Source organism: Leuciscus leuciscus, assembly GCF_965113295.1.
Source record: "Leuciscus leuciscus genome assembly, contig: SUPER_11_unloc_3, whole genome shotgun sequence".
Classification (NCBI taxonomy): domain Eukaryota; kingdom Metazoa; phylum Chordata; class Actinopteri; order Cypriniformes; family Leuciscidae; genus Leuciscus; species Leuciscus leuciscus.
The window spans coordinates 667,509-691,070 of NW_028118544.1; the positions used below are offsets into that span (position 1 = coordinate 667,509).

Genomic DNA, 23,562 nt, shown 5'->3' on the forward strand with positions numbered 1-23,562 from the left:
CATCTCCAAAGGGAGCACCTGTGCCTGCTGCATCTCCAAAGGGAGCACCTGTGCCTGCTGCATCTCCAAAGGGAGCACCTGTGCCTGCTGCATCTCCAAAGGGAGCACCTGTGCCTGCTGCGTGCCCAAAGCGAGCACCTGTGCCTGCTGCATCTCCAAAGGGAGCACCTGTGCCTGCTGCATCTCCAAAGGGAGCACCTGTGCCTGCTGCGTGCCCAAAGGGAGCACCTGTGCCCATAGGGTCCCAAAAAAGAGGAAAACTCAGGATCCCCGAATATTTGACTAAACATCTGAAAAAGGCCGCTTTAGAAACACCCACACCCATCCAGTCACTACAGAGGGCACCAGTGGCTTCCTCAAAGGTGCTCACATGCTCCTCACATGGAGCACCAATGCCAGACAAGATCTCCAAGAGGAGAAATCCTAAAAACCCTGAGCTGCTGAGGCAGCATTTGCAAAATGCACCAGTGCTTGTGTCTTCCGCAAACCTCAGGATCCCTAAGCAGCAGAGGCAGAAGAATATCCAAAAGGGAGTGTCTGTGCCTGCCAAGATCCCACAGAGAACACTTGCTCCACCGTGTTCCCCACAGCAACCACCCAGTTGCTACCAAATTGACTATTTATGTAGCATATTTGCTAAATGTTGTGTCATTTCAAATATTTAATTGAAATTGTACATGATTTATATGAATGCATGTACACATTAATAAAAGGTTTTCAACCTCATCCAATAAAACATTTGTCTTAGTTTCAATTCATTTTACCATTATTTGTTTTATTTTGCAGGTAATATTTTTTTCGTTCAAAACATTGTTAAATATAAATATTTTTCATTAAGAGCTCAACTAAGAAATATTTGTTTTTCGACGAATGTACAATTTCAAGGTTACTCGGCGAAGCCAGCGCACGGGCATTAAACACATATCTCGACCAGTCACTACTGCAGCGTTAAACAGATTTCAACAAGATTTCAACGTCAAACAAACCAGACAACTCGTTTAAATAGTATTTTTCTACAAACTGTTAGCTAATAATTTTGTCAAGATGGCTACTGTAGTGGCACAGTCTCATTATATATTCGGATTGCGGACAGGAGTGAGGAATAATTTGTTGTATTTTGATGAGCAAACCATCATATTTCCGTGCGGAAACAACTGTGTGCGCTATAACATCAACCAAAAATGCCAGAAGTTTATTCCAGGTACTTTATTATAGTAAACATACATTTTTAGACACTTCATACGTATTTTAATAGGCTATATATTATATGTAATATATAGTAGGCCTATGTCTTGTAGCCTATATTATAGGCTCATAATATCATATGATAAGTATTAACGTAAATTATATCATTATCACTTGTCTCACTAGTCTTAATATAACTATTACTGGTTATTAACTGTATTTCTTGTGAATATCTGGGCCAGTGACAAATAAGGTTTTCAACTGATAAAAAATTCAAAAAGGTTAAAACTGCACATCAAAGTAGTTATTATCTTTATGGGGGTGTTTTTTACTTATTACTAAAATCTCAATTTTAAACAATGTATTTTAAGCGGTTTAACTGAGAATCATGTGACGACACCAGTCAAAATGTCATACGGGATAACGTTAATGCATTTTCTAAATATTATGATATTAAAACTTTTCAAATCAATAATACTTAATGAATATATAAAGTGATGCAGTAAACAATATTTGGAGCACAGAAAAAAATGTTTTGCACAAAAATTTGTGCACGTTCTACGCAATGCTACGTGCTGCAGCGTTCTGAAAGCTGCCAGTTTACACCAATGAGATGAAATGGGACGGTGTATAGCAACAACTCTGTACTTCCATTCCAATTTTTGACTTTTCAACAATGTTTTTTTTTTACAGTTGGATATCATTTGTAGCATCATAAAATACAACGAGGACAGAGATAGTGAGAATCTTTTTTTTATTTTTTTATTTTTATTGCAAGATGTACATAAATTGGGATCACAAACAGGGAAAACAAATAAACAAACAAACAAACAACCAAAACAAAACCAATACAGTCAGGAACTGACAGATGCGTGCGTTTGTGTGTGTGCGTGTGTGCATGTGTGCGTGTAAAGGTAACTGGGTGGACGTGTCACAGTACATACTTTGAAGAACAAGAGATAGATGAAAAAAAAAAAAAAAAAAGGAAGATAGTGAGATACAGCTGCATTTCTAGTAGTGATGAAACTGAGAAATTGTCACATTTCCCTAATTCACTGCATTGTTCTCGGTTAAGGCTGTTGTTTTCTAAGGTCAATGTTTGCCAGCTCTTAGAAGTTGAAAATCTGACACTTGAGTACTGAAATTGTGGATATGTGTAAGTAATGTATAAGTTAATAAATATCTATGTAATGAAAATTCTTTCTTTTTTTAATTATTTTGGACAAGATTAAATATTAAGAAATGTTCCTTAATGGTAAACATGTTTTATTAAATCCATATCTTTTTGTTTGTTTAAAATAAATCATTTCAATTAATTTGTATTTTTAAAAATGAGAAATAATTGTATAATTAAATCTATATCTATTTGATTGGAGAAAACAAATAATGTCTAATACATATTTCTTAAATGTGATTTTTTATTATATTAAATCTATATATTTTTGTTTAGATCAAAAACAGAATTTAAATTAATTGACTTTCTTCAATAAGAAAAATATACTTTGTGCCAAGGTTTAGAAAATACATAGAAAATATTGGTTAGGGCAAGTTATTTATTTTTCATTGGCTCAAGTTATAAAATATAGATGTGAACCCTACATTTTTTTTAATTGGATGAATGAAAACCTTTTTTTCAGTGTGTGTGTGTGTGTGTGTGTGTGTGTGTGTGTGTGTGTGTGTGTGTGTGTGTGTGTGTGTGCGTACTGTTTTGGAAATATTTTTCTTTCTATATATAGATATGTAAACTGTATATTTATTTATTTGTCAATGACAACACACATTAATTAGCACATTAGGCTAATATGGATTTATTCCCATGGAAATTCTTGGCTCTAAGAATATATATTTGTAAATCTCATCAAAAGACAAAATTAAATGTTAAAACTAAATTCACTGTAAATATAATCTTAATTTGAGTTTCATAAACTCGGCGTTGCGTTTGAAATCCGAATTTTATTATTCTCCATTTTTTCAATCAATAGGCCTACATATTACATAGCGAAAATAACCTGCTGAAAGAAGCAGTTTTTTGGCAAGAGACATCGTTATGTTTCGCTCCTCTGTCTGCGCTTCAGAGAGCATCTAAAGCCGCTAAACGTAGGCCTATGGAACGTTGCAACCCAGAGTCCAGTGAAACCTGCAGTACCTGCACATGTCCACTTGATGGCGAAGTCTGTCAAGAAACCCCAAACATTATACTTCCATCAAATCTGAACACAAGGTGACAGTAAAGTCATGAGATATAGTTCAAATGCTTTTCATGTAAGTCCATAAACTAGTCTTAATTGTACTTTATCATAATCTCTCAGATGTTTTATTAATTTAGTGTTTATAACTTTATTAAAAAAGCCTGTTTATACTGATAGTGGCTTAATTGCTGGCAACAGCAAACAGTCTACAGTTACATAAGGAAATATTACTTGGTGGAATTATTCTTTTTGGATATTATTAATAAAAATGATTTATTTATCATTTTTATTCCTATTGCTGTTGTTGACACGTGTAGCTTATTTCTTTAAGGGTTGAAATACAAATAAATAAACTGACAAGGCAAACAAAAAGTTTTTCCCTCTTGAAGAGATAGTTCATCATCATTCACTCAAACACTCATGTTGTTCCAGACCTCAATTACTTTATTCTGTCAAACACAAAAAAAAACAAACAAAAAAAAAAAAAAAATTATAATAATTAATCAGTTTTTTCCCCTTCATGTAGTAGAAGTCAATGGTAACCAAACCGGTTTGCTTTATCAACATTCTTCCCAATATCTTTATATATATAATGACTGAGCATCCTGGATTGGATCCTGTTTGTTTAAACGTGTATTCTCTTCAGAATGCATACATTTATCGAGCCGACTATGGAACCTTACCCTGGTATTCCAGAGTTCTCGCGAGAGCACAAGTTGAATTTGCTCAGCGAGTTAGATTTAGGTCTGGACTTCCAGGCTGTGTGGTGATGAGGGTTCGCCGTGAGTTTCCAGATGATCAGGGCAGATATGTTGGTTTCCTACCAGCTGATGATTGAATCTGGACACCATGGTGGAAATGACCTCCTCCTTGTCTGGCCGCTCATACTCCGCACAAAGGTCTGATAGTATGGGTATCTTAAGTACCTCATCCATGTATGGAGCAGGGTCCACAAAAACATGCTCAAATATTAGGTCCTGCAGGTCATCTAGGTACTCTGTGCAATAAAACAAAATGTATTTATAAATTTATATCCTGTTGATGATGTTGCTTGTGCACGACCAGCATTTTCATTGTAATGAAATGCAGCCAGGTTTAGTCTGCAAGTGCACAGACACAATTCAGGAAAATAGCCTATAGGGGAGAGTGGGGTGATTTGTGCCAGGGGGGAAGTAGTTCCACCCTTGTTTCTGGAAAACCATAGAAGAAATTGGTCATGTGACCACATAATTTTGAAAAGCAATCACTTTTACTCGTCCTCCAAAGAAGAGACACATGGCATGAGAGTTAAGCATATTTTAGTGCAAAAAACTGTTTTTTCCCTTTCAAAGTAAAATTTCTATGATTAAGGTTTTTTGATTGTAGTGTCTGAACAATTATAGACAAGTTTGAAAACATTTCACACATGTTTTAGTGCTTTAGTAGGCTACACAATGAGTCTATACAGTTAGCATGATGTTAGCTCTTAACTGCTGGATCATGCTAGTTTTTCAAACTTGTGGGTCTGGGGTGATTTGTGCCAAAGGGCCTGGGTTAAGTTGTGCCAGATCCAGACCACCTAGACCTACATACTCACAGGGGATAATCTTGAGAAGTGAGGAGATGGGCATGCCTCATCATTGTTTGACTTAGGCCTGCCTGCTATTTGTTTAATTTAGCTAACACTGATTTCAGTTTTGAGTTTGCACTATGTTATTAAAGGGACGTTTTGTTCAGTTTTTAAGTGGCCTATGTCACAATAGGATGTTTAGAAATTAGCCTAGTCACTTTATTCTTATATGTTACCTAATTGACAGACAGCGCTATGTCAACAGGCATCTATTGCCAAAGCCTTTTTGCCTGAAATGATTCACAAATATCATATATTGTGTTGCTATGGTGCTCTAAATGGTTGCTAGGGCGTAGCTTGATAGCTTCACAATGATCCTGAGAGACTGATTGGTCGTCTGAGTAAAATAAGCCCGCCCCCTTGTCTCTATGACACAGTTATGTTCAATACAAAATTCCTATGCAATTGACCATAGTAGGAAAAACGCATGCTATGGTATTCCAGGGTTACAATATCTAAATAAACCTTAAATTAGTAATTTTGTATTGAATTTATCTTGCTTTCATATAGCATTACGGTTCATAACATTAAAATGTTCTGTTTTACTTCAGAAATCACTGGCACAATTTACCCCCAATGTATTCCCCCAAAGGCACAACTTCCCCCCACCAGGGGCAAGTTGTGCCATGAGACCACTTTTTTCCCAAGAGCTATATTTCTGAAACAATTTATTTCAGATCCAAAGTTATTGTTCTCAGGGATGCTCCACATCCTGAAATATATGTACATCCTTAAGTTGAAGGCATTACTGCCATGGCCTCACTTTAAAGTCACTTTGAGTAAAAACTGGCACAACTCACCCCACTCTCCCCTAGTGATGTAAAGTTATTTTAACAGCAGTTAAATTACCTGCACAACATTCCAAGAAATGGGAACACTGTTACGTCAGAAACGAGGACACAATGTGCAAGTAAAAAGCTTTTATTTAATAGTCAATGATGATGATGATGATGATGATGATGATGAATAATCCGGGTGATGCAGGCGGTGGCGCAGGGACTTTGATGGTCAGACACGGAGTGATGGATGAAGTGCAGCGTGCTCTGATGAGTGATGACGTGATCCAGACATGAAACGTAATCCAACAAAGACGCGAAACCGGAACACAGGAACTCAAGACGGGACACGAGGCACGGGAACAGGATCAGACAACACAGAGACTTCATGCAACGATCTGACAAAGGAGATGAGAAAGTGGTGAGCATTTCTAGGAGATGAGATGAGTGGCAGCTGGTGATGATGAGTGATTGCAGCTGGATACTGATCAACCGTAACGATCCGGACACACCCACTCACACACATGTAAACAACAAGGCATGAGACTAGAGAGAGACATTGGATCTATGAACCGTGACAAACACCACATTTTTGGGGGCAAACCGTAGAATGTCACTATGAAATGACTCCAAAGATGAAGTCTGGTGATGTGGACTTAGTTTGGTGATGTCCTTCAAAATCCGCGTGTTTGTCATCACTTTCTCCAGCTTGTAGAATGCCTGAGTTCCTATGAGAAATGATACAAAAATTGCATTAATTACAACTAATAACTTTAATTTTAGGTTATTTACACTTCGACTAACAGTCCCCCCTTTTTTTTTTTTTTTTACATGTCGTGTTGCCTAAAAATAATATTTGTTTACAGTATCATACTGGCAACAAGCCACTTGTTTCTATCTCTGCTTCCCTTTAGATGATGTAGACGAGCAGGAAAGTTTGGATCCTCTGTGTACGTTCCTGACATGGTTCAGAATCGATTTCCATTTTGCCTCTCTTTCTGGTCCAGTGGTTGAAGATGATGCAGTCCAGTAAATGTGGTTTTTAATGCTTCTCTGCCATTTCCGTAATTTTTCACAAGTCTTTCATCTTGGAAATGTTTTCAAGTTTCCTCACAATCCCTGTAAATAAAAATATAGACAAGCATTTTACTGCTGAGAATAAATACAGTGATGTTCACAGTTTGCCAGTACTAAATATTTGTGATATGCCTATAAACTGTCACAATTTCTTAATTTTCACATTAAACCCACTTATAAATCTATGTTATTGAATTTGTACGATTTATAATGAATAAAACCTTTTTCGATGTGCCACACATCATAAAACTGGTTGATGTTATGTTCTCTGAGGCAGAGTGCGAATTACCCCACCATAATTGGGGGTTACTGCTCCTTCACTTCTTCTATGACCATCATGGTCCACTACCATATCAATCCCCACCGTGATCGCCAAGTGCAACATGTGTTGTGCAACACACATACAAGGTCTAAACATGCGACAAACTGATAATCAGTAGGCTACAGAATATCTCATTGTTATTATATATCCAAAAGAGAACTGTTTTGATCAACTCCCAAAAGTTAGAAGTTAAGTGCACTGAAATACCATTCTAATTACTAGTAAATAGTAATACCTTTACAAGAAGCCTATTGCCTATTTCAGGGTTTTCCTGGCTCAAAATGAGGCGCAGGTGGTAAAATCATAATAATGTATTTTAATAATAAGATAATAAAAATGTGTATTTTTTTGTAGATCATCATATAGCCTAATGTGTTTTCCACCATTTTTTCTGTTGGTGGAGCTTAGTACCTCTAGGGGGGTCCGGGGGCATGCCCCCCATAAGAAAATGTTGTACATTTTAAAGATAAATTCATTAATCTGGTGCACTTTGAGTCGCCCGAATCCACTATTAAGGCGAGACACGGCAGGCAAAAACAAAGATTTTTCATGCAGTGGTTGTCATAATGACTGGATACGAGACAGGAAGCAATTGCAAGTGATTTATTCAGATAGTGCAAATAACAGTCCAACTGTGCAACAGTGCAAGCCGATGGGAAGAGTGACGCAGGGACTTCGATGGTCAGGATCCGTGAAGAAGTGCAGTGAAGGTGACGGTGAGACAACGGGTGAATCCACAACGAAGACTTGGAACAGGAACACAAGGCAGGAACTGGGAACAGGAACACAAGGCAGGAACTGGGAACAGGAACACAAGGCAGGAACTGGACACCGGAACACCAACGACATCAAACAACGATCTGACAAGGATGATAGAACAACGGTAAGTATTTAAGGAGTCATGATATTGCTTGCAGCTGGTGATGAGATGATGATCAGCTGGAGCGGATCAAGTGATGTCATACACTCACGCCCACAACACACGCGCTCACACAACAACATAAACACAAGACTAGAAGGAACAGAGAATACATCTACCGTGACAGTGGTCAGTTTTGAGATTTTGGGCTAGTTTACTCCTTCAATATGTGTTCTTTCAAGCTGCTATAAAGAAAACGTTGAAAATATACATTAAGATGTTTATTTTATTACATTTTGTTTACTTCTCCCGAATTTACCAAGAAATTCTCCCGAATTTACCAAGAAGTTATCATTCCCACACGACACGCCGAGATCCGTCTGTTTACTGAAGTCTGTCATGACCGGGATCGCTGTAAAGCTCTGAGTCTCCTGCTCTGTAACCCAAATATGGGCATTTCCTTTCTATCAGTAACCAATGGTGAATGTCCAAAGGGGGATTTAAAGCTAACGACGAAATCTCATGTAGAGCTATTTAACTCTTTAACTGCCGTTTTCTCAAAATGAGTTTTTTGTCATTCTCCAGTAGAAACATCTCAGCCTGTGTAGCACCTGTGTACACCAAACTCTCCAGTTATACACTTAGCAGTATTCTGAAGATATTTTCAGAGGGATTTGTTAATAAATCATTCCTGGCCTGATTTATGTGACATTTTAATAAAAAAAAAAAGGTGAAAATCGATTTTTTAAGGCTATGGACAGTATATTTTAATTTCCTAGGTAATGAAAGCATATATCCTGAAATCCCTCCGAGTTTTTATTTTCATCTTGTGTGTAAACAAAATGAAAAAATAATTTTGCATCTGGCTTTATCATATGTTCAGATCTATCTACCGAAAATATATGCAAAATCGTACATATTTAATGAGATAATGCCTCATTTGCATAATTAAACATATACATTTCTAAAACTTGTAATACATTTTTTTATATACTTGTGTAAGTAATCAACTGAGGAAGTTTCATGGTGATATCTATTATTTAAACATTTTACCCTATTCACCTGTAGTGTCTCGCCTTAAAAATAAAAAATCCACCCGCAAACCGCCTATATTCTTTGATTTAGATCTGCATCTGATCATCACATTACAATTATTCAAATTCTTAGTGTTAAGCATGATAATATGGTAACATCACACTGAAGTAGGCTGATTTAAAATGAACATTTATTTAAAATAAAAGTTCTTCTTTTGGCAAAATTACATTTCCTTAATAGCCTAAACAGAGGCTTTACTCCCTTCAAGCTTAAATTGTCAATGTTTCATTACATCACTGTTTGAAAACACTCAGAATCATTTTTTGTACCTTTATAAAGGGCATTTTCCCCTAATTTTATTAAATGTATGCTCCATATTTCATTTCAAATTCTTAAATTTGATAAATATATTCAATTAAAATAATTAGACACTAGGCTGTTACCAATAAAATTAAATCATTTACATTGAAAAATTATAACTATTAAATTAGATTATTTTAAATATTTTTGAATATACAAATAAGGAATGTTGAAAAGAATGATACTTTATGAAACTAGCGTTTTGTCATTCAACGTTGACACTTGCTTGAGAAGGTGAAGTCGTTCTCTATCTCCGTTGCTTCTAGCCACGGTGGTTAAAAATGGTACGGTCCACAATAGGGGTGTCTGAAATCGCTTTACATTAAAATGTTCCTACAGTGAAAATAGGAGTTGACTTGTATTGTAACTGTAATTATATTTTTTCACAATATCAGAAAAATTATCTGACCCCCCCAAAACTGATATTTCTGTCCCCTACTGGGTCTTCATTGGGGGGTATAGTACCCCCCAGTACCCCCTGTAATTCGGCGGTCAGTTACAATACACTCCAGAGTAACACCACGAGCTTCCAACAGGGCAAGGCTCCTCTGTAATCCTTTTTCCATGTGGTAGCTTCCTCCCACTTCGTTACTCTGAAATAGACAAGTATAGGGAACGAAACAATCAACTTAGACAAACCAGAAGTTTTAAACTTCTCAAAATGTAATTTTTTTAAATAGTGATATTTCTTCTCTCCCACCTGAACCAGCTCTGGTGTGTCCACAACGGTGTTGGTCTGAAGGTCCATCAATGTATAGCTTCCAAACTTTGCAGAGTGGCCTTTGAAAGTAATATTACACAAAGCATTATTACCACGAGTGCATTGAATTCAGTTAGATACTAGGGGTGTAAATCGGACAGTTCATCACGATACGATACGATATCGATTCTCTCAGCCAGCGATACGATATTTGCCGATACTTCAAAAAATTCTACGATACGATTCGATTCGATTCGATTCAGGGCTATATCGATCGATTAATCGATATATTTAGATATTATGTTCACACAACCAGTTACGTTTTTATTAACTCACAAATGCAACCAAAATATATAACATGAATGTTTAATTAAACTCTTTGAAAATTGCACACTCTCTCCCAATTGGGACATTTACAACAGAAGAGGTAATTTGCAAGTACTCCGTTCTTGTTCATTTTCATAAATCATGTTTTTTATTATTATTATTGTGCATTCCAAGTAATATCAATCAAACTGCAGCTGGGTTGTTTTGATTAATAATAATAATAATAACTTAAATACAGGTAAATTACAAAATCAAAGTTAATTGAAAGTATGCTTTAATATGTTAAAAGTTTTTTGTTTTTTTTGCAGAGCAGATTCACATTTCTCTGAGTCAAACTAAATCAAGTAATTGCTATGATAAATAATACAACACTCGGTTAATCTTCGTAACGTTAATCTCCTCAGCTGACATAGACGCCTGACAAACTTTGTTGTTGTGATAACGTACACGCAGTACAGAGAGCTTTTCTCTCACCACTAAACGAACTGCTTTAGTAAGGTTCTGTGAAAATGTTTCCGGTTTTATTTTCCTTTTACACCCTGAAGAAGATATCACGAGTTCATTGAAATTATCCACCCTCGATCACTTAGTCAGCTTTGACGAAACTCCTCTTAGCCAGCGCGTCTTTTCAAAGTGACATCTGACCTGAATACTGCGCACTGAGTAGCTAAAACGGACTCGCGTTCACCAACAAGGGTGCGAGTGCTTGTCTCTGCTCTGTAAAACATGAACTCGCGATGCCTTGACAGCGGACAACCGGCTTTTGTGAAAAAACGTAGGGTTTAGTCAGTCTTGTCAGGCGTCTATTTCAGATGAGGAGATTAATGTTATAAAGACACACCGGCAGGCGGTTGGTGAGTAAACGAAAATGTGCGCTTTGGCGGAAGGATGTTACGTGAGAATGTGGAGTGTCAAAATAAAGGTGTATATCGATATTTTAAGAGTGGAATCGATGCATCGTATCGTTAGACGTTATATCGATGTATCGTTACACCCCTATTAGATACTACCTATGCATGTTATGCTTCATGATCCGGAAAATACCCGAGCATCCATGCATCCTTCTTATTTACAACTATGTACCTGGTGAGTCAGCCCTCATGTCACCTCCAACGATGACCCTTTCCCTTTCACTCAGGCGATCTAGCGTCTCATTTTGCCATTTTGCTTGAGCACTAAGAAACAAAAACTCGTACTGGTTAACAAATATTAAATACAAAAGTAACAAAATATAATAATAATAAAAATAATACAATTCTGAACCAGGGGTGTTAAACTCAGTTCCAGAAGGATCAACAGGCATACTTGAACTTTTTTGATGAGCCTTAGAGAGTTGATTAGCTGCCTCAGGTGTGTTTAATAATGATTAGAGGTAAACTCTGCAGTGCTGTGGCCAACAAGGAACTCAGTTTGACACCCCTGTTCTAAAACAAATGGACAGTTTTGAAACTTACGACATGTCTGCTGTCTCCGTTAAAGTTGTGTCCGTCTCTGCTGGATCAAATGTATAATCTTGCTCTTCAGGTGCTACTACAGATGATGTGTCCATTAGGGTTTCTTCGTCATCCTCTTCCTCCAGTTCCACACGAGGTCTCTTTGATGGCCACTTTATAGGTGTAGAGGTCCTAAATATTAAAAGGTCCCATGACATGCTACTTTTTGTAGGCTTTAATATAGGCCTTAGTGGTCCCTAGTACTGTATCTGAAATCTCTTCCCAAAAATTCAGCCTCGGTGCAGAATTATAGCCACTACAAGCCAGTCCCAGAATGAGCTTCCTTCAGACAGGCCGTTTCGGTGTCTGTAGCCTTAAATACTAATAAGGAGGAGAAAGGTGGCGCAAGGTGGAGGGTGGGTGTGGCCTTGACCATCTTGCGCAACGGTACCGTGGCGTGCATGTTTACGTTGGATATAGGAGGATCTTTGTTGACATCTTTGTACGCATGCGCGAGTGGTTGTGTGGCAACAAAACAAACAGTATTGCGGGCAGTAAAGACGCGACGAGCACTTTCAAGAGAGTTAGCGGGCGAAATCCACAATATATAAGCACTTTAACATCTGAAGACCGGAGGAGGTTTGGAGAGAAGCTCAAAATTTGTATTGGTGACAAAATCGAAGTTATTCAAAGCCCATATGAGATCTGGGATGACAAAAAACGTTGGTCCGACTTGCCCGTGTCTTGGCCACCAATCTGCTGGGGAGACATTTATTCTTATTTAATAGAAACCCCTGGACCCTTCACTCATGAAAGATTAAAGGCTTTCAAAAGTCTGGAGGCCTATGATTATTTTGTTTTTTCAAAAAGTTGGGCCGATCTTTTCTGCCAAACAGAAAGCAGTGATCGTGCTAAAAGCAGAGGTTAGAACAGCCTTTTCTTTTGCTTTTAAGTTTTGCGATCCAGAATAGCCCATTTTGATGTGAGGAACATAGTCTGGGTGCTGTGGATCGCGGTTTGGGACACCTGAATCAGAACGCGAAAACATATGACTCGGTTGATTTGACTCAGTTTTATTATTTTTTTTATTCAATCTTCTATAAATACATAGTCACTAAGACTTAGGCCTACCATGAACAAAATGAGCCTCACAAACTCGATCAGTAACGTTAGCTGCAGGAATCCAGGCTTTCTTCGGAGCGTCCAGGTTCAATCGCCTAATTGCACGCAACCATTTCTTTCGTTTTTCGCGATCCTTTTCGGAGGGAATTCGAAAAAAACTTTTTATCAGGCCCCCAACGAGCCGTAGACTACTCGACCACACAGCAAGAGTGAACCATCCTTTTCTCTAAATCCTCCTCCAAACGTGCAAAACAATCAAATTAGAGGTATCTAGCGGTGTTTCCTGCCACACGATTCCCATGATGCAACGCGACAAACATAAACAATGACGTCACAAAAGATCCGCCTATTGCAATGGCACGAAGACACGCAGTCTTTCAAGCATTTCAGTTTGACCCAGAATCTGATCCAGATGGAGAAGCAACGGATGAAGAAGTTGCAACTCAGCGGCTCCAGCAGGACGTTTCCGAATGGTTAGTTTAAAATATTATGTCTGGATACAGTACTTTATTCGGATGGTTTACAGTTATTATCATGTAGCTAATGCTAACCTACTGTTGCCTTTTCATGAGAGATCTGTAACGTCTGTATTTATCTTATTACAATTACATCAAGATCTGCGATCTTGAAATGCGGATATCGATCGCGCGCGCCATATAACCAACAGGAAAACGGTTATCCAAATAACAAAGAAGTGTACAACACTCGCGTTACAGTGTGTGTATTCACACACATAAACTGCATAGCTGCATAGCTAATGTTACAGCCACATTCTACGTGTAACAATCTAGGTAACCATAAACAGTAAAGCAACACACTTATATATCATTAGTTGACTTACTTGTCCGAGGTGTGTAGCTGAGCCAAAGAGAGTGATCCAGACTTTAGTTTCAGACGTTCAGCAAGCCCAGCTCTGTATTTGACCCTTCGGTGTTCATTTGTACATCCAATTATTGAGCAATTATTATGCTTCGCTCGCTCAAAAGCCATAATATCTCTCGTGGACAAACTAAAATCGCGCGCGCGCGTTCCTACTTCCTAGCGCATTTTCTCATGGGCGGAAAATATTCTCTGGGCGGGCAAAGCAGAGACAGGGGAGGTAACATTTCCTCCTTATGACGTCATAAAGAGGAGATTCAAGATCAGCGTGTATGAGCCTCCATTTTCTCAAAGGCAGAGAAAGATAGCAAAAGCTTGATTTACACCGATTGAAATTTCTAGAAACTTGGGGACCATATACAGGCTAGGGGAACTCATATTAATGTTAAAAAACCTCAGAAAGTGAAAATGTCATGTCATGGGACCTTTAAACCAGCTGCTGGTGACAAACTGTCAATGTCTGAAACTGTATCTGTCGTCTGGACACCTGTAATATACAAAGTAGTTGTGTGTTACTGTTATGTGACACTTGTTGTGTAACAAGACTAGTTATAGGTCCTCTGTATAAGCAGTATCATATAATACATAAACATACCTGAACTCCTGTAGCGAACATGAAACGTCTTCATTGATGACTGAGTACCAACAGACTTGGTCAGCGGTTTTGCGTCTGTCTGGCAAGCAACATCTCTGGTTTGGCTGCTCTGTTCTGATGTGCTGTCCTTAACAAATAAAGATTCCACTATCAGCGCGATAAAAAAAAAACAACATAGCTGGACTCATGGTGCTATCATATGCTATCACAAACTTTATAAGTCTAACATGTTATTATGAACTTGACAAATTCAAAGGCAATTTGGAAAACCAACGCGTAATACATACTTCTAGATGTGTAGCTGGATCACGAACAGTTGGCACTGCTACATCCTTCAGGAGCCATTTTTTTGCAAAACCTGCTTTATACTGAGCCTCATTCAAAAAGCTGTCCGGTGTAAAATGATTGGCGCAGACATAAACGAATTTTGGTAGAGTTGAGGGAGCATTTTCTTCAAAAACAAACTTAATCCACCTCGTCTTCAGCGGTTCAGATTTCGGGAGTAAATAGAGAGAGGCTATGTGGATTATTACATCCAGCCCAACGCTTGGGAGACATTCTCGTCAGTGCAGCGATGGCGGATGTGATGCCCGGAGAAACATCTGTGGAAGCAGTTTTCCAGGATCTGGAGCAGCCTGAGGATGGAACATTTCAGATATCAAAAACTGTTTTTGTTTTATTTATTTTTTTATAATATTAATGATCAATGTCAGTGGTCACATCAAATTGTTACTTTGGTTTCACTTTATTTTGGTCCCTTTAAGACATTCTATAAGTCTATAAGAAACATTGCACCTACATGTCGACTAACTCTCATTAGAGTATTAGTAGAGTATTAGTAGAGGGTTAGAATAAGTTGACATGTAGTTGAAAAGTTACTTAAAGTCAGTAGAGTGTCTGTTGCTAGATCCATTGTTTTATTTAAAAAAATGTCAGCGCTGGTCGAGAAAATAATATTATAATGGGGGAAATAATTTTAATATTCTGTAAAAACAAGCCTTATTTTTTAGTGGAAAACAAGATAATACTTTTTAAAATAATGTTGGAGAAATAATGATTTACCATTATTATATAGTATCAAGCGCTATATAAATGAAGGTGATTTGACTATAACAAGAACATTACAATGAACACAAATTTGAAAATCTCACTACAAATAATGCAGAATTTAAGACAAAAGATAATAATCCTACTCTGCTTGTTACACTTCCACACACCTGAAACTGATCGAGTGAATCTCCTCAGCTTCTCCAATCTAGCGTTGTGTACGAACAAACCATTGATGTTGTAACATCTGCTCTAAGCTGGGGCGTTCAGCTGGATCGCGAGCCAGACACTGTCCAATCAGATCCCTGCAGTCTGTACACATTTTAATAAGGAGAGAGCTGGTTAGTCATGACCATGTGACCTGGCATTTTTGAAAACAGCGATGCTCTCGGTGTACGTTGAGCTACAGTATATATAAAAATTCTGACACACTACAACCTTTAACTTTCTGTACAACTCGTTTGCTTTATGTGTGTTTATCCATGTTATCATCATTATTCACTCACGTTTGGATAAGTTGGGGTTCTGAAATGTAACTTCGGCTTGTGTGATTTCCGTTCTATTACAAAAAGGAAGACATGCGTTTGACAACTCGTACAGCACCACTCCTAGAGACCAGACGTTTGCAGGGACGGCGTGGAATCGAGGTTCTGTAAAGACTTCAGGTGGGCAGTAATCCAGAACTCCTGTAAGGAAGACATTTGCACATTGTTGAGCTTTTTTTTTAAAGCATCATCCAAAAATTTGTAAGTCACTACCTTCAGGTTTCCACACTCCCAAAATGCTCACCCCTGTATCTGTTTCTCTCGTAGCCTTCACTACTAAACAGCTGACCGCAGCCAAAGTCTATCAGCTTGAGATCTAGCGTGTCTTTCTCAAACAGGAAATTCTGTGAATGAATGTCACTATGGAAAACACCATGATGGATGCAGTGTAGCACTGCCCGCACAGCCTGTCTCATGACGACCCGTGAGAACCAGTCACTCCAAGGTTGACGATAGATTATGTCAAACAAGCTCTCGCAGTGCCCCGGATACTCCATAACCAGAGTGAATTCTTTAGGATGTTCAAACCACTCGTACAGTTGTATGACGAAGGGGCTTATGGGTTCTAGCCTCATCATCATCAGCAGCGCCACTTCTGTGACGAGAGGTTTGGGATTCCCAGGCTAGAGAGAAGAAGCAGACAGAAGGTTAGCTGGGTAAAAATCTGAAGAAAACATCATTTTGAAATGTACTATTCTTTGATCTTTTTAGATGCGTTCAAAAGAGCCTTTTCACTCAAAGTTATTTGGTGCCTCTAGGCTTATTTGTTGATCACATTTATACCTAATGCTTCCTACGGGTGTATTAACTACAGTAATCTGCACTTAAACAACTCAATACACATTCAGGTTTTGGCCAACTTACAATATAAAGATAACGATAATTGTCACTCTTGAGCATCCGCTTGATGGCAACCTGCACAAAAAAAACACAAAAAAAACAGTTTCAATAACAGTAACAGTTTTCAAGCACCTGGCTTTGTATTAAGTATTAAACCATCTGTAAATTGTTTTAAATGTGTTTTGATGCATGCAAGAGCAAAATGTTTGTGCAATTCAGTAAGATTTACCTTTTTGCCATCAAATTTGCGTGTTCCCAGGAACACTCTGCCAAATCCTCCGGATCCAATTAACTGTTCCACGTTATAGAGAGACTCAAAGGACACTGAAAAACAAACAGAAAAATATGAGACAATTATTAGCTTGCTAGATTCATTGTTTTATTTGAAAAATATCAGTGCTGGTCGAGCAACAGTAAATGTGATCGGACGTGTTAAAAACTTAAAAACTCAGTTATGCATGAAATAGCTAAATCTCTATCTGTAGACTTTGCACTGCCAAGCCTTATTTCAGTCTCACCTGTTGAGCTCTCGTTCACAGGAGAAGCCTCCACGGCACCCTGAGCAGTTCGGCCAGTTGATGTCTCTGTTGGCTCGACAGGAACTTGACCCGGCAGCGGAGGACACAGAAACCCTTCGAGGCTGTTGGACCTGGACAAACCCTTTTCGCTTGGGCTCTCCCATCCACCGCTACTCCAGCTCCCCTCGACGCTGTCTGAGCCTCGGCTGCACAGATTCAACGACTCTCTACTTCCTCTCTCGACATGGGCCTCAGGGAGGGACCAAGATGAGGATGGCGTGATGCCCGGAGAGGAATCTGTGGAAACAGTTCTTCGGGATCCGGAGCGGCCTGATGATGGAACATTTCAGATATCAAAAACTGTTTTTACTATTATTTATTATATTAATTATCAATGTCAGTGGTCACATCAAATTGTTACTTTGGTTTCACTTTATTTTGGTCCCTTTAAGACATTCTATAAGTCTATCAGAAACACTGCACCTACATGTCGACTAACTCTCAATAGAGTATTAGTAGAGTATTAGTAGACTTTATTTAAAAAATGTCAGCGCTGGTCGAGAAAATAATTTTATAATGGGGGAAATCATTTTAATATTCTGTAAAAACAAGCCTTATTTTGAGTGGAAAACAAGATAATACTGTTTAAAATAATGATGGAGAAATAATGATTTACCATTATTTGGCTTGACGCCGGAGTGATCTGAACCAGGTGACGATGATGGTTCAGGAAAAAAAGGCTCCACAAAAGTCACAGCATCACTGGAAGAGCTGCTGAAAACACCCTTCGTATCCTCCAAGATACATTCTGGAGCTTTTTCTGAAATGAAGAAAAAACAAATGAAAAGAACTATTAGACCCATCTCTGACGTCAAATTAAGCAATGACATAATGATATAACTTACATTTTACTATTCAAATCTTAATAGTGTAACAAAGTCTCTGCTTAATATCTGCAAACTCTTTATTGTGATGCTCCTCCAACAGACATTCAGTTGTCTATAAGTAACATTGCACCTACATGTCGACTAACTCTCAGAGTATTAGTAGAGTATTAGTAGACTGGTAGGGTTTAGGGCTGGGACAACGCGTCGAAGTCATCGATGACGTCGATGCAAAAAATACGTAGACGCAAAATATGCGTGTCGATTCGTCGACCTGTTTTCATTTCTCTAAAAAACGTGTGCAAATTACTTCACAGTGTGTACCTTAAGTGCGCTGATACGCGATGGCCATCATTCCATCCATCCAGGGGTTTTCCTGCATTGAATTTTTTGGGGGGCGGCCGCCAAAGCCTTATTTGATCGGTGAGTGATGTAGAATAGAATGACTGACTGCGCTTGACAGGGCGCATATAAGTACGAGAGAGAGCGCCGGCCGCGCGCGCGCACTCACCGTCTTCAAACAACACGAGCGCTGTCTTGCTCTCTCTCTCTCCCTCGTGCATATTAATCAAAATCATTAGACACGATAGAAAAAGGGCGGAAGACCAAAGTTTCACGTGGAGCATTCGGAGATTTTTTTCTCTTGAATTACCGCGGAGTGTGAATTGTGGTAAAAAATAAACTGCCGGGATAATCACACAACGCTTGCCGTAGGCTACACGTCCACTAATGACACGTCCGATTCGCGAACTAATGACTCATTTGAACCGATTCACTTTAATGAATGGTTAAAACAACTGATCTGTCCAACACTGAACTCACGAGGCGTCTGAATCGGTGTATAACAAATCGGTAACACTTTACAATAATGTTCCATTTATTAAATTCTAGTTAAGTACTTTTTTTTATTAGTATTTTTATTTATTTTTTAAGAAAAAGGTGAGTGGCAGAGTGTATTACTATACGTTGTTGTTATTTTTATGTGAATGAAGAATTAAAATATGCACTTTTTTCAGTAAGCTAGGACTATGCGTTTTCAACATAAATGTTCAATTCTGTTGGTTCAGGAAGGACGCCATGACAGGCTGCTGGCTCCCACTGTTCATTTATATTTATTTTTTGTTGGAAAAGCACTCTCTGTATTAGCTTAAAGCCCTCAAGTTTACATTGGTTACTGTATTCTTTCAATTGCTCTAAACAAGTATTTTGGGTGACCTTTTTATTTTTTTATTGAATACTAGACATCAAGTTGTTGTTATTTTCATCTGAAAGAAGAACTTTTTTTTCAGTAAGCTAGGCCCTATGTGTTCAGTAAGCTTGTTTCAGTAAGCTAGGCCCTATGTGTTCAGTAAGCTTGTTTCAGTAAGCTATATGTGTTTTCAAGGCTTTAAGGTTTTATTGAATGCTACCTCTGACTAAGAATGCATTACTATGCACTTGTATAGTCTTTTATTTTGGAATTTTAAGAGCAATAAACATATATTGCAATGTTAAGGAATTCATGTTTTTTTCATTCAGATATGTAAATTAACATGTATAAATTGCTATTAGTCATTTAATGGGGATTGGGGAGATAATCGATAATCGAATCGGACTGGAAAAATGAATCGTTAGATTAATCGATGCATCGAAAAAATAATCGCTAGATTAATCGTTTAAAAAATAATCGTTTATCCCAGCCCTAGTAGGGTTAGAATAAGTTGACATGTAGTTGAAAAGTTACTTATAGTCAGTAGAGTGTCTGTAGCTAGATCCATTGTTTTATTTAAAAAATGTCAGCGCTGGTCGAGAAAATAATTTTATAATGGGGGAAATAATTTTAATATTCTGTAAAAACAAGCCTTATTTTGAGTGGAAAACAAGATAATACTGTTTAAAATAATGATGGAGAAATAATGATTTACCATTATTTGGCTTGACGCCGGAGTGATCTGAACCAGGTGACGATGATGGTTCAGGAACAGGATCTGCTGGAGGAATAAAAGGCTCCACAACATTTCTTGAGCTGCTGAAAAAACCCTTCCAGCGCTTCTGGAAACGACCAGGTTTCTTCATACGTTCTGGAGCTTTTTCTGAAATGAAGAAAAAACTAATGAAAACAACTATTAAACCCATCTCTGACGTCAAATTAAGCAATGACATAATGATATAACTTACATTTTACTATTCAAATCTTATCTGTAAAGTTACAAATCTAAAGTAATGGGAATTGTTCACGCTATCCACCTGACTTCTGCTTAATGCCTGCATAAATGTCCCAACATATTATTTCACAATATTAATAGTAATTTTATTTCACTATTATCACGATTACGAGGTGATTCCGATTCAACGCTAAAGTTATTTTTCTTATTTTATCTGATCTTTAATTAAAAAGAAAACATACATTTCCAGGCTTCATTTGGCCAACTCTGGCACATGTGGCTCAGTTCTTGTAATGGTAAAGATCATATGGGCCATATCTAAATATAGATATATTTTATTAAACACATTTATTAAATCAGGGTTTATACAGAGATTCTTAAATTGAATTTACTACCTTTTTACTACCTATTTTACTACCATCACAATATTTTTACTACCAACACGGCTTCAAACTTCAATTGTAGCAGTGTTAAGTGTTAAGTAAAGTGACAAGTAAAGACATGAAATATCTTTCCAAAATGAATTAATAACATATTTAATCACAATTTAATGAGGCAATTATAACTTAATTTCAACACTGGGAGGGAGAGATAGAGAACCAGAGAGAGCGAGAAAGAGAAAGTCAGGAGAGGTTCTGTAGGTGTATGTGAGTGTGCATGTGTGTTAGGGCAAGTGAGTGAGCTACATTCAAGTAAGAGGGAACTCTACCATAGGACTTGGATTAATCAAGATATCACAACAGGCCTTGGTCCATAGGATTTACTCAATATGTCAAAGAGTAACAATTACATAAAAATTAGAAGACAGACTGGACCTTTAGAATGAACAGCTACACAATGTGTAATAATAAAGTGCAATTGTACACTATAATAACAGTATTTCATTAATAAACAAATAACTTCAACACTAGACACAAGCCGAGCACTGTCCAACTCACAACTTTTTTTAGTGAGGGCCAAATACAGAAAAATAAACAAAGGGCCGGGCCACACACTAGAGGTGACATATTGACACAATACACAATACTGTATTTTTACAACCTGGCTATAAAACGCTATAAATCCATCCATATTTTTTTCCAAAACGCTATAAATCAATCCATATTTTTTTTCAAAATGCTATTAATCCATCCAGATTTTTTTCAAAACGCTATGAAACCATCCAGATTTTTTTCCAAAACGCTATAAATCCATCCAGATTTTTTTCCAAAACGCTATTAATCCATCCAGATTTTTTTTCAAAAGCTATAAATATATTTTTTCCCCAAAAATTGTCTTGTTAAAAAGTATTTTGTCTTTTATTTCGTGTTTGCATTTGAGGAAAAAAACATGTTATGTAGCCTAACCGTTCGTTCTCCATTAAGGATGCTTTTAAAACTTAAAACTTAAGACATCAAACAGAAAACACAAAGCCTCTCTTTGAAACGAATTTCGTTTTGTATTAATTTTATCTTAATTTTAATCCATGTTTCATTATTTTGTATAATCACAACACGTTCAGACATGAACCGAAACTCAGCGTATAGGTAGCCTAGGCTACTCGCCTCACAGACCTAAACAAATTAGAAATATCCTATATCTATTATCTACAGAAAGCTTGAAATTTCTACTTTTAAACAGAACCATTCAAAACTAAATAAAAGTAGGCTATAGGCTAATCCGTAAGAAATGCATTTTTCTCCGGCGCGTTCACTACTGCGAAGATCGCGGGTCAGTGTCAACTTCATCTTTGCAGCTGACACAGAAACACTTGTTTATTAATAAACAATTAAAATGTCATAATATATTTTTTTACAGCGTTTAGGTGCCGTTTATATGAACGCGTCACCACAGCATGAGAGAGAGAGAGAGAGAGAGAGAGAGAGAGAGAGAGAGAGAGAGAGAGAGAGAGACACACACACACACACACACACACACACACGCAAGGTCTCTCCCTCTCTGCCGTGCGCTCGCTACACGGTTTGCATGCGCGCTTTTGCTCGCTCGCTCGCTCTAGATTCGCAGGAGATTTTAACTAATTTCCAGGCATCATAACATTACAAACGGCAATTGTAATATTTTTTTATTACTATTTTGGTATGATGAACATTCACCCGCCAGTGTGGCGGATAGCCTTTTGAGATTTACTCGCCAAACGGAAAATCTAACCGGAAAATTTACTACCTCGTCAGATGACGTTTACTACTTTTTACTGGCCTTAATTTGGCATAATTTAATTTACTACCTTTTACTACCTTTTACAACCCCGCGGAAACCCTGTAAATGCATAGCAATGTCTTATTTATGACATAACTGACTCTGTAATACTCGGCACGACAGCCATTTTGACAATTTTGCATGTTTTTGACAATTCAAGAGAAATAAGTGGTGAAATTGAATTCTTTTCTGGATCGTATGCTGTCTGTGAAGCGGCTTTCTGTGCGTGTGTTTCTGGTGTGTGTCAGACAGCCATCGAGCTCATGCCTTATTGAGAACATTTTGCTAACATTCCCACTCAATTAAGAAAACATTATTTCTAAATGTTCCCTGAACGTTCAAAACATCCAGTTTTTTCAACGTTTCAAAAATGTTTTATCTTGGTTAAAGGAACATTCTATTTTATAATTTTTCATTATTGGAACGTTACTTTTGAATGTTCTCGGAATGTTCCGAAAATGTCAGATGAATGTTGGAAAAAATTGGTTTCACTTTATTTTGGTCCCTTTAAGACATTCTATAAGTCTATAGGGGAATTATCACCCTACGTCACACGGCGTCACGCAGGTTCTACTGCGCATGTCGGGACCAAAAGTGGTCAAAAAAATATGCGGAGAACATTACGAAAATTAAATATAAAATGTTTTAAATCGAGCTATTAGTATTATTCTTATCCGTATCCGTGTAAGGATCAGCTGTTAAACGGGTCTTTCTGCAACCACGATGCGCACGCATCCCGGATGTTTACAAACCTATAATTGGTCTATAAGTAACACTGCACATGTCTACTAACTCTCATTAGAGTATTAGTAGAGTATTAGTTGACCGTTAGGGTTAGATGTTAATGTTGGAGAAATAATGATTTACCATTATTTGGCTTGACGCCGGAGTGATCTGGAGAAGGTGACGATGGTTCCGGA

At 37.7% G+C, this 23,562-nt stretch overlaps 1 protein-coding gene and 1 long non-coding RNA gene across 2 annotated transcripts in view; one reads left to right on the plus strand and one right to left on the minus strand.

The window, feature by feature from the left end:
- LOC309510152 (NACHT, LRR and PYD domains-containing protein 12-like) overlaps positions 1-23,562 on the plus strand; it is a gene marked incomplete at its 3' end in the record, with an annotated part of 757,492 nt that overhangs the window by 624,320 nt on the left and 109,610 nt on the right. The gene's annotated exons all lie outside the window — the stretch shown is intronic.
- On the minus strand, positions 20,967-22,705 carry LOC309510170. The gene is made up of 2 exons (XR_014210235.1): positions 21,606-22,705; positions 20,967-21,345 (listed from the first exon to the last, which is right to left on the minus strand). It is a non-coding gene; the product is annotated as an uncharacterized lncRNA (long non-coding RNA).